Source organism: Podarcis filfolensis, assembly GCF_964270895.1.
Source record: "Podarcis filfolensis genome assembly, chromosome: 6".
Taxonomy (NCBI): domain Eukaryota; kingdom Metazoa; phylum Chordata; class Lepidosauria; order Squamata; family Lacertidae; genus Podarcis; species Podarcis filfolensis.
This window is the reverse complement of record NC_139609.1, coordinates 50,302,863-50,315,253: the sequence shown is the minus strand read 5'-3', so window position 1 is coordinate 50,315,253 and position 12,391 is coordinate 50,302,863. Positions and strand designations below refer to the sequence as shown.

Below are 12,391 nucleotides of genomic sequence, written 5' to 3'. Positions count from 1 at the left end.
CCATTTTTAATCTTTTTATGTGCTCTCTTACTGAGGTGTCCTCAGATCTAAGCATAGCCAGGGAGGGCTGACACCCTACTGTTCATCTTAGCTGCAAGAAAAGTCTTGGGACAGATTAAGAATGACATTTTATGCACGCCCTGGGGCAACCCTTGTTTAAAAATTGGAAGTTGTACATTTATCTGGGCAGGGGGTAGAGCGCTGGTCAAGTTAAACCAGTTAATTGAGATTTTGTCCTCTTTTCAGATCTGAGGAAAAACTATAGCTTACTGATAACCACAAATTGGCAAAGCATTCAATTGCACAACCTCCTGATTTTTGTATTTGGCCCTGCGGTCCTTAAAACATCTGAATCTTCTACTACGTTGGGAACCGAAGTCCACCATTCTGCATCTGTAAAGTGGTCTCCAACAGAAATATGAGTAGGAGGTTTCTCTTCTGTCTGCCAGAATACCTGATAATGTTTTACTGATTGCATTACCTGGGCAGTCTGACCATTCTTTTGAGATGGTAAATACTTTAGTTCTTGCATCTAGGTCACTGATGCACCCTATTCATACATAAATATGCCCTTAAGGCAAGATTTGAAAGTGAAAGAACTATTGGGGAAGTTACAGATAGGTAGCCGTGTTGGTCTGCCATAGTCAAAACAAAAAAAATTTTTTCCTTCCAGTAGCACCTTAAAGACCAACTAAGTTAGTTCTTGGTTCTTCTGAAGAAGTGCGCATGCACACAAAAGCTCATACCAAGAACTAACTTAGTTGGTCTTTAAGGTGCTACTGGAAGGAAAAAAAATTTTTTGTTTTGACTATTGGGGAAGTGTTCTCCAAGATATCTCCTTTTGTAGAGGAAATATTTGGAGTAATGAGGAGAGCCAGAGATGGCTTTTTGTGATTGCTCTGTGTGCTAAAATAATGTGTAATTTTCTCAGGGAATATTTCCTAAGTTTTGATGGATGAAGCATGGGCATAGCCGGGGGGGGGCAGGGAGGGACAGCTGCCCCCCTTAAATCAATAAAAACCAATAAAAACTGAGGTTCTGCCCCCCCCAACAAAAGGCATGTCCCCCCTAACAAAAATCCTAGTTACGCCCATGAGGTCAAGCTTCTGATTTGAAATTGGGGTGTCCCAATTTCAAGGCTTTGTTCCCCTCTCACAGTGCTGCCCTGGCAGTGAGTGAGAGAGTGGCAACAGCAGATCGCAGAGGCCACGTAGGGCCTGAGACTCACCTGCCATCCACGCAGTGGATTGGACTCTCCAAGGTTGGTTCTTTGGATCAGATCTGCATGGATATTGCCTCACTTCCCCTCACAGTTTGGTGATCTACAAGCTTGATGGTCCGGCGTAATTATGTAATTCACCAGGGCACCTTTCAGAGAGACGGGGGGGGGGCAGGGATTAAAAGGGCTGCAGTGCAGATTGGAGCTGGCAACGGCAATGGTTGAGTCCTGAGCAACTAGCAAGATGGATGAGAGGGCAGGAGGAAAGGGAACGAGGGCTGATGGCCAGTGCTAGGGTCTCATCCGGTTATGTGTGAGGTAATGAAGAGATGGCAGTAGTGCCTCTGAGCATGTACTGAGTAAGTGTGCACCTATTTCCTCCACCACCCTTTCCCCCCAGTTAGAAACACCTTGCATTCCTCAGATAAAAATGTCCTGATTTTCATCTGAGTAGTGTTGGAAGGTATGAATTAGTGTTTTATTACTTCCTTTTCTCTCCATCTCCTAGCTATCACTCTGCCCAAGCCTTTTGTATTCAAACATTTCCCTGATGCATCTGGGCCTCCATTTCACCCTGCCATATCCCTAAAAACACTCTTATATAGCAACAGTAGTTCCCACCTCCGCCATCTAGCCCTGCCACTATAATGAAGTGTAAGCTACTGACCCAGGCCTCAGGCATTGGTTGCCATAGGGAGCATGTGTTTGTGAAACATGTGAATGGAGACATGTGCACTAGGACACGTCAACATGTGCAGGCTTGGTAACAATCTAAAAATATATTCCCAGCCCTTCCAAATGCTCTATTATTCTCATGCTGAATTGAGACCTGACCAAGGGTCAATTCTCATATAATGAGAGTGGCACCATTGCTGCTTCCCCTACCACTTTAAAACAGGAAGGACATGCTAAAACAGGCTAATACTGTCAGGTGTGCATGCAGGAGCCAGGCCCTGTGACCAATAGGACCGCAGGACTGGAGCCTTCCTAAGTTTGTTCTGAAGAGGCAAGGCACGGCGACAGGATCCGTTCACCAAGACCTGGTTAGATACTAGCCTGGTGCCTTCGGAACTGGGGGGTGCGCCGCTTGATGTCCGGGATGGGTGTATGTATCATCGCAGCCGGCTCTAAATTCCAGAGGGGACGCTCCGGACCCAGGTCTTTGAGCAGTGCCATGATGCGTGAACTGCCGGACAACGGGGATACGCGAAGACACTGCAGCTATTGGCCTGAGCTTTCTGGTAGCCAGGGGTTCGGGCAGACATTAAGAAGTACGTGCGGTCCTGTGAGACTTTTCATTGGACGAAGGTGCCACGGCAGAGACCCTTGGGGCTCCTCCAGCCGTTACTCACCCCCCACAGGCCATGGTCAACACTTTCTATGGACTTCATCGTGAACCTCCCTGTGTCCAAAGGACAGTTGGTCATTCAGGTGGTGGTAGATTCACTCACCAAGATGGCACACTTCATCCCAGCTCGAAGCATCCCCACAGTGCAACGGACAGCCCACTTGTTTCTTGAACCCATGTTCCGGCTACATGGGCTCCCGGATGCGGTGATCTCCGATAGGGGTCCCCAGTTCACGTCCCGGTTCTGGGCAGCCTTCCTCAAGGGACTGGGTATTGAGAGGCGCCTCTCTTCCGCATACCACCCTCAAACACATGGCCAGACGGAGAGGGTTAATCAAGTCCTGGAGCAATATCTCCACTGGTCCCTGAGCTACCATCAGGACGATTGGGTGGACCTTCTGCCACTGGCTGAGTTTGCCTATAACAACACCTGCCATGCCTCCACGGGACAGAGCCCTTTCTACGCTAACTACCGGCGGCGTCTCTCGTGCCTTCCGCCAATGATCGGGTCTCCCACATCCAGGAAACACAAGCTGACCTGATACGGCACCTAGAGAGAGCCAAGGCAGATTATAAGGCGCAAGCGGATTGACAGCGCCAGCAGGGGCCCGCGTTCCAGGTTGGGGATAAGGTCTGGCTGTCGTTGGAGCACCACCGCACTGGACGTCCGTCGGCTAAGGTGGACCAGGGACCATTCACCACCCTGCAGCAGATCAATCTGGTCGCCTACAAGTTGGAGCTTCCCCCTCCCTGAAGATCCACCCAGTGTTTCACGTATCCCAGCTGAAGCATTGCCCCACCGCCAGTCCAGTTTGATGGCCATGATGAGTTCCAGGTCGCCCAGATTCTGGACTTGAAATGGCTCCATGGCAAGCTCTACTGTCTAATTGACTGGGTGGGCTACGGGCCAGAGGAATGATCGTGGGAGCCGGCCGACTTCGTGCACATGCCCACCAAAGTACAGGCCTTCCATCGGAGGTTCCCAGACAAGCCTGGGCCATGACCGGGGATGGAACCCCATTTTCCTATGGGGGGGGAGTACTGTCAGGTGTGCGTGCAAGAGCCAGGCCCTGTGACAATAGGACTCTGCAGGACTGGGGCCTTCCTAAGTTTGTTCTGAAGAGGCAAGGCGTGGCCACACAGGTGAGGCCAATTGGTAACTCACAGCACCTGGTGGCAAGAGCAGGGAAGGGATATAAGGTCAGCATTTTCCCTTCAGCTCTTTGCCACAACAACACGTTCCCTGCCTTTCTGCGTTTGACTCCTTGACTCTCGGACCCTTGACTTCGTGACTCCTTGCTTCCTGACCGTCAGACCCTTGGCTTCTTGACTCCCGGATCTCTAACCCTCGGAATCTAGGCTTTCTGACTCCTGTCTTCTGGACTCCCGTTCCTGCTTCCACCCCGCTATCTTGCCCCCGGTCCCAACATCCCCAGCCAGGACTTCGATCGCCCATGAACCAGACCGTGACAAATACCATAAAATTGGCTTTTGGGTGTTCTGCCCCAGAGTCTTACCAGGTAATAACTCACAGAACCTCTCTATCTGCTTAGGAATTTTTCAGATGTAGCTTCTACATCCCTGCTCTTCGCAAAATATTATCTTCCTCACACTTCCCATCTCCTATGGAACAGCACAAACATCCTGCTTGTTTAAGTAGGCAGGAGAGGAGAATGGGTGCAAGAGCCAGGGGAAGAATGGGATAGTGAATCTGCATTCCCCTTGTGGTTGAAGGAGAAAGAAGAGTATTCTAGACCCTCCAAGTGTCCCTATTTTCCAGGGACAGTCCCGCATTTACAGAAGTCATCCTGGTTTCTGATTTTATCCCAGAATGTTCCACTTTTCCTTAGGACGTCCCTATTTTAATCGGATAAATGTTGGCAGCTATGGAGTTATGCAACCCCCCCAAGCCAAGAAGATAAGTAACTATACAGCTTTTAGAAGATATTGGAAGGCAGCCATGTATAGGGAAGTTCTTAACCTGAGGTACCACTTTAGTTAATGGGGCCTTGCGCTACTGCCGCGCGATTTCTGTTCTCATCCTGAAGCAAAGTTCTTAACCCAAGGTACTATTTCTGGGTTAGCACAGTCTGTAACCTGAAGTGTCTGTAACCCAAGACCTCCGTTTAAGAACAGCCCTGTTTACAAACTATTCAGTTTACGAACTCCACAAAACCGGAAGTAGTGTCCTGGTTTGCAAACTTTACCACGGTCTAAGAATGGAAGCCGAAGGGTGGAAGGGCACTGGTGGCGGGAGGCCACATTAGGGAAAGCGCACCTCGGTTTAAGAACGGGTTCGGTTTAAGAACAGACTTCTGGAACGGATTAAGTTTGTAAACCAAGGTACTGTACCACTGTACTGAGAAGGAGCAAAGAGTGTTACAATATCACAGGTTTCTTTTGCTATGACATACCACATAATAAAAATGCATGAAACCAAGAATAATGGCACAATCCAGCTCATTCTAACTTTAAATCTGTAAATGCCTGAGTCACATATACACTACTTCTTATTCAAGCATTTTAACAATTTTGCACTTAATGTACAAGGAAAAATACCATCAAATAATTCAGTCCACTACTTTAACATGTTCTTGAATAAAAGGCCCAGTTTCGTTGCATGTTTCCCAATATTCACATACCACTGAAACATCCTCTTCTCTCCCTTCCAAGATCACCCTTTTTAGCATGCTTTAGCTGAATCTGTGCAGCCTCCTTTCAATCTTTCTTTCAGTCTTTCAGTCTTTGTTTTCCTCACTTCTATGTTTCATTCCTTTCATATTTTTTTATCTTTTTCTCACTCCCTCTTGATTCTCTGAATGTCTTCTGCATTTTATCTGTAGTTTGCCTTCTGCATTCATACCTAATGCAATTGCACTCTTAGAAATTCTCTCTAGCGGCATATCTGAGACACTTTGAAGGTAAATTACATCTATAAAGCAAGGTCCCTGGAGACTTTAAAAGCCCATTTCTCTTCTATTAGACTGAATAGAAATACTCATGAGCAAGTAAAAGCGACCACTTCCTTTCACAAATAATTCAGCATTCTACCTCAGGGGCTGTGGGGCAAAGAGGGAACCAGAAATGGATGTACCCACAAATTTACATTGCTCGAATCATCTCACAAGACTGATAACACAAATCCCCAACAATGGCTGTTTATGAAAGTACTTTGTACCTGCTCAGTGGCATAGCTAGCCGCTTGGGTGCCCGGGGGGCAGGGTGAGCTGCCCATGGGGGCGGGGTGAGCCATCCATGGGCCAGGGCAAGCCGCCTATTGGGGGGCAAGCCAAGGCAGGGCGCACTGCATGGAGCCTCTCCACAACCTCCCCCTCAACTGTAGGGTGGCTGAGGCGGTGGGCAGATGCAAGCCCCACGCTGCTGTTTCAGGCAGCGCCTGGAGCCTGCAGGCACCCAAGCCGCCACGTCACTCCCAGGAGAGACGCACAGCTCGGGCATGCTGCAGCCCCCGCGGTGTGGCGCCCAGTGCCAGCCACATTTCATTGCGTTTGTTGACTGAACTAAAAAGTTTAGTGAGCCCAATTAAAAAAAAAACACCTCACATTTTTGTCATTTTGTCACCCTCCTCAGTGATGACACCCGGAACAGCCCACACCCATCACACACCCCTTCCTACGCCACTGTACTTGCTTATATGTCTGGCAGGCTGGGCAACAAATATCCCATGGCTTACATACAACACAAGTAACACTTATGTATAGCCAGAGCTCCTGTTATTATCCCAAGAATGCCAAACTTCATTTTTCTTAAAGTCACATTCTAGTCCTCATGGTTAAAGAGAAAAGATGGAACATGTGATGTTAATACAAAGTAAAGAATCTGAAACATTAAACAAAAAGGCTACAAGTCATTTGTACTTATGCTCTAGTGATTTTTAAATTCCTGCATTTTTAAGATCAGAGGATTTCACCAGCACCACCACAGCCATTCTTTACAACCAGGCTCATTCACATAAAGAAGGCATCCTGCAGCATTTCCTCACTGAAGCTGTCACATAAGCCACTGTTCCAGCACTGTAGTCTGGTATAATAGTGGCTCTTGCATTCTGTAAATGTTAGTGACCTGAAGCTACAATTGCAGTTCACCTGTGAGCTATTTCTCTGAAAGTGAGGTCTGGTTTGTCATTTGCCTCTCTCACTCTCCTTTGCTGTGGGAGTAGTGTTTTCCCAAAGCAAATCCACAACTGATTCGTTCTTCCCAAATCAGAAGTAAATGTGCAAAGGTATAAAATGGCATAGTCTGTTAGCTAGATGTCCTTTAGGCACCATGGGGAGAAAATATTCTTGGTATATTGTAGTCCATTTTTGTGGGGGCGTGGGGATGTTCATGAAAGTGAAAGAACACTACTTATGGCCTATAGCTTCCAGCTAAAACCACTCCAATGTCAATCATTTAGGATTGACAACCTTTTAGAACCTGTCAGCACAATTGGAGATTTTGGCAAGAGTGACCTGGGCACCACCCATTCTGATAGCTCTTCCCCCTCCCGCAACTCCCCCCCCCCGAAAGACAAAATGTGTGTGTATGCGCGCGCACACACACACACCTTAATCCAGATTGTTGCAGCATGGCAGTGCTGAAAAGCACTGAATATATAATTTTTACCATTAAGTACATTAAGGCAAATGTGATTTGTGATTTGAAGCCAGAGGTCCATTTGCTTATCTGTGCTCGTAAAGCTAAAAAAAAAAAAGAAAGAAATAGAAATTTGCGTTTGCACAAAAGAGCAGTTCAAGCCAGGAAAGGATTTGGAGTTGAAAGGTAAAGGTAAAGGTAAAGGGACCCCTGACCATTAGGTCCAGTCGTGACCGACTCTGGGGTTGCAGCGCTCATCTCGCTTTACTGGCCGAGGAAGCCGGCGTACAGCTTCCGGATCATGTGGCCAGCATGACTAAGCCGCTTCTGGTAAACCAGAGCAGCGCACGGAAACACCGTTTACCTTCCCACCGGAGCAGTACCTATTTATTTACTTGCACTTTGACGTGCTTTCGAACTGCTAGGTTGGCAGGAGCAGGGACCGAGCAACAGGAGCTCATCCCGTCGCAGGGATTCGAACCGCCGACCTTCTGATCGGCAAGTCCTAGGTTTAACCTACAGCGCCACCCGCAACCCCACACCTCTCATACTGCAAGGCTAATTTTTATTTTAAAATGTTTTTGTGCAAAAGGAATTCTGTGAAAAGGAGCTGCTTAACAAAATTAAGATACACATAAAGGACAGTCTGCATCCTTTCCTTTGGGTTGACAGAAACAAAAAGTGGCTTGTTGTTGTTGTTTAGTCGTGTCTAACTTCGTGACTCCATGGACCAGAACACGCCAGGCACTCCTGTCTTCCACTGCCTCCCACACTTTGGTCAAACTCAAGTTGGTAGCTTCGAGAACACTGTCCAACCATTCTAAGTAGATTCTAAGTAGAAGGCTTAGGGTAAAAAAACAGCTAGTGCCAGGAAGCTATCTGGCTGGGAAAGAAAATTGGAGCCATCAAATGTCTTCCTCCAGTACACGCTTCCCTTCCTCCTGCCTGACTGCTGGTTTGAATTTGAAGATTAGTTTGAAGATTCAAAATTTATTCTTCCTCTTTTATGGTGGGAGGGAGGTCTTCACTCTTTAGTCCATGCTGTTAGTGTTTTCACCTTACTTTCTGATGTTTTAAGATGCGCCCCCTTACTTTTGGTATCAGAGCTGAGCTGAAGGGGAGGGGCATCATAAAACAGTGAAGTACATAGCTAAGGCAGGGGAGGGAGTAGATTTTGCTCCCCAAACTTCTTTTAGAGTAAAAGGTTAATCTTCTCACCACCACTACCCTACTTTATATTCAAACTTTCACTGAGCATTTAATACACATGTGTGCATTTGGTTAGGCCCTTAGTCTCTTCAACTTTCTGCCACCTGCTATTTCCTCAGCTCCTTTGAATGTGTACGCTCTTTCTGCGTGTACTCAAGTGTGTACTCAATTTCTTTAGACAACTTGACTAGTTTTGCACTCCTACCAAGAACACACAAACTCTTTCCCCTTTCATTAGCTCATTTTTTTATCTCACTCTTCTAAACCATCTATTTCTGTTCTTGTTTTCCTCAGACCCCTCTCTGCCTTATCCAACCTTCCCTCAGCTTTCCATTTCTGGAATACCTTCCTTTAGCCTCCATGTGTTCAGGCTGCTTACCTGTGAGTGCTGCTTCCTCCTGGGACCTCTTCCTGCTGAGCTTTCCAGTCCACATTCTCCATGTGAGAGATTTTGTTTTGTTTTGTTTACTTCATCTGGCAAAGTTGGAGCAATATGAAGCCACAGCCTAATAATCTCCCTCAGCAGATGGAATGTTCACAGAAACTGTTAAACCTCACAGTAGCTCAGCCAACTCAGGAACCAGAGGCTTCATTGCCACTGCTTTCAAAATTGACACAAAACCTCTTAGAAATGCACCACAGAATTGATTGTCCACATTTAAAACTAGGATTAGAGAAGGCTGATAAACTAATGTAGCTTAGCCAAAAATAAAAATGCATAAATCCACAGAATAAAAAAGAGAGATGGCTCATGTAGTTCAGCCCTGAAGTACAAACATAGCCAAAGAAAGAACACTTTGAATTAATTGGTTTAAAATATGCATTTGCTCAAATAAAGGTATTATTTCAAACAAGAAAACATTATTGTAAAATCAGATTGCAATCGATTCAATTTGTTCCACATAGAAGGTTCAGATATGATCCAAATCTAGGGGATGGCGGAAAACTCTCCTACCCCTTGCCACTTAAAGTAATATTTTCATTTATTAGTTTCGCCGAAGGCAGAAAGTTCCTCTCACTCATTCTGGCTATGATTGTGTCTGAGAGCAGGAATAATTCTGGTCCCTTCAAACAGCTGTCTACTGCTGCCCTCTTGCTGGTTTTTAATAAGTAATCTCCAGCCAGGAGCAGCCATGGTAACAATAAATGTGTCACCAGCCTTACATGCTTCCTTTGGTGGTGATTCTAGACCATTTATCATCATAAAAAATGGCTTGTGTCATCCTGAATGATATTAAAAGTTGCTCCAGGACTTTAGTAATGAAACAACGTGCCTGCCAGACCTATGGAGAAGCTGAGAACACACAGCGTTTCCCTCACAGCTAGTCGTCAGTCATCTGCTTGCTCTCTCAGGATAACCAAAGTTTTTTAGACCGTGTCTATGGAAGTCTTTGGAGACCAGCCAGCAACATTTTATTAACTTGTCTTTATTTCTTCTGATCCAAAATTTGCGGGTGCTACTGTCTCAAACCTTAGGAGTTCCCAAGAATAACTGACATTTCTCATCAGTGGCTGAGAGGTTTTCCGTAAAATTTCCCAGCAATTCTACTGGTTCAATAGGACCATCCTAATTAAATGCTGGGAAAGGAGAATTTGACTCACATGGTCATTGGGGTCTGACCTGGGCAACCTTGCCAAACAAGTGGCTCACTAGGACATAAAGTTATTTTTGTTTTATAGCCCAAACCATCCATGTGACTCAGGATAGATTATAATTTTAAGTAAGTACATGGATCCCTGTCCTTCTAGGACTTGCATCAGTGTCTATTGCTGGTGACAGCGCTGTTTCTGGTGGTTAATGCTTTTTTCAGCCATGGCATGCTAATGTGAGTAAAGAGTCTCTATAAATATGACAAGCATGCTTGGTTTTTCCTCAGGATTAGAGATACCCAATGTAGCCGGAGGGGTGTATTGGTCTTCCGTCAGAAGGTGATTTGGTATCACCCTAGAATCAGATCTCTGCCCAGCATAAATCTTCAGTTCTAGGCAAGATTTTAAAAGACTACTGTACTGTTTCAAACAAAGGGGTCATTTTCAACATGTATGCCCTGTATTAATATTAAAATAAGCCCAGTAAGAAAGGCATCAGTTCAGTTAGTGATGTGGGCTTACTGGCGGGGGGGGGGGGAATAAATTGTGAAAATTTCCATAAACATTCCTGGAAAGTTTTCCACAACCCTAAATCAGCTGGTATTTGATTTTGCATGTAGATTTAAAGGTAGTAAACATATGAAAATTGTATGCTGCATTAATTTTATGAGCTGTCCACTCAGAAGTGAGTCCTATTAAATTACGTAGGGCTTATTACCAGATAAATAGGGTTAGGCTGTTTGCAGCAGAAAACTGAAGAACAATTGAACCCAATAATAAACATGAAGATGAATGGCTGCAATACTGTCCATGCTTACATTGGAGCAAATTCAAATGAAACCAGTGAGATAAGTAAACATGGCTAGAACTGGGCTCCACATTTCCCTGCCTGTTAGTAGTACCCCTTTCTCGCCATGGGTCTGGTGCTGCCTTACCCTATGCCAAATGAATGATATCTTGTTACTGGCAAACCAGAATTTATTCTGGAATGCATTATGCCTTAAATTCATGTTCCTCATAGTCAACAGATGAGACTGCCTGGTAGATAACACAGTGAAAGGACAGTGCTCTTGTGCTTAAATCCTGCTTGCTGGCTTCCCACAGCCATCTGGATGGCCACTGTGAGAACAGGATGCTAGACTAGATGGGCCGTTGACCTGATCCAGCAGGCTCTTCTTATGTCTGTAAGGCCAGTCTACGGATATTAGTCTCTCTCTGGAAACCATTCAAAGATTAGATATTATATGATTAAAGATTAACAGTCCCAGTCTCTGCTAGGTTCACTTTAAAGAGTAATATAGAAAGAAACATTTGGGCAATTGTCGGTTTCTGTAACTCTATTGCCCCTGGTGTGATTCTGTCTGTCATGCATCTCTTAGAGGCAGCCAATGTAGTGTCCTCCTGATGCTGGTCGAGCACAACTGGCATCACCCCTAACCATTGGGCACTCTGGCTGGGGATGATGGGATCTGTAATCCCACAATATCTGGAGGGCTGTAGGTTCCCTATCTCTTATTTAGTCTGGACACCTGTGCAGAAAAAAGCCTTCTCCCTCCAGTAACCCCTGCCTAACTTCCGAATTGTTACTAAATTATTACCGGTATGTACAACATGCCTCTCCCTTCTTCATTGGATGTTTTTAAACAGAGGTGGCCATCTCTCTGGGATTCCTTAGTTGTGACTCCTGAGTCGCAGGCTGTTGGACTAGATGACCCTTGGAAGTCCCTTCCAGCTTTACGCTTCTACAATCTCTTTGGTAAAACAATAAACAATACAGATAAGCCACCTCGCCAGTTTAAAACCGAGGCATGTTGGAATTGGGCTCCAGCGTCAGCGCTGAGAAGTAAATAAAGGAACGACAGTAATTTCTCCTTGCGTCGAGGAAATTCAACCAACATGTTTTCGCTTTCAGTGCTTAAGTAAAATGAAAAGCAGACGTACAAAATAATAACAGGGTATCGCGCACGCTGCTGTCCCCTATATCAACAAACCCTTATGCCGCTTCTCCTTTCAATATGAAAACGGTTATTAGATAACCCCCTCACCAACGGTGGAGACTCCCTCCCTCCCTCAGCGTCTCCCCACAAACACAAAGTCTGCTTAACGACAAGACTCCCTCCCTCACTGATTGGCTATTCCACGGTCGCGCCGATTCACACACTTCTCCTTGCTGACTGGATCGGAACTATAATTACAGTACGTGAATCTCGTTGTGGGCGGAGACCGCTTGGGAATATGGAGTAAGGGGCGGAAAAAAAGGGAGCGAGAGAAAGACGGAGCGGTTTCTTTACTGACTCGAGCGGAGGGGGCGCCCTATGGTCGTTCGAACAAACAAAGTCGCAATATCGCCTCGCGCAGCCGTAAAATAGCGTCGGAACTACTTTCACAGCAGGGGGCACTAATCCGACCAGTCGTCGCGGCGGCGAAGG

General features: G+C 45.9%; 1 long non-coding RNA gene across 4 annotated transcripts in view; it reads right to left on the bottom strand.

Moving 5' to 3' along the window:
- Nucleotides 1-12,391, bottom strand: part of LOC310765208 — a 133,351-nt gene that overhangs the window by 31,066 nt on the left and 89,894 nt on the right. The window contains exons 2-3 of one of the 4 annotated variants that reach the window (XR_014549476.1): nt 2,671-4,913; nt 1,229-1,368 (exon numbers count right to left, since the gene is read on the bottom strand). This is a non-coding gene — a long non-coding RNA (uncharacterized lncRNA). Of the gene's footprint in view, nt 1-1,228; nt 1,369-2,670; nt 4,914-11,560; nt 12,065-12,087; nt 12,199-12,257; nt 12,349-12,391 lie in introns of those variants that run through there. The other 3 variants (XR_014549477.1, XR_014549478.1, XR_014549479.1) reach the window with 3 other exon arrangements.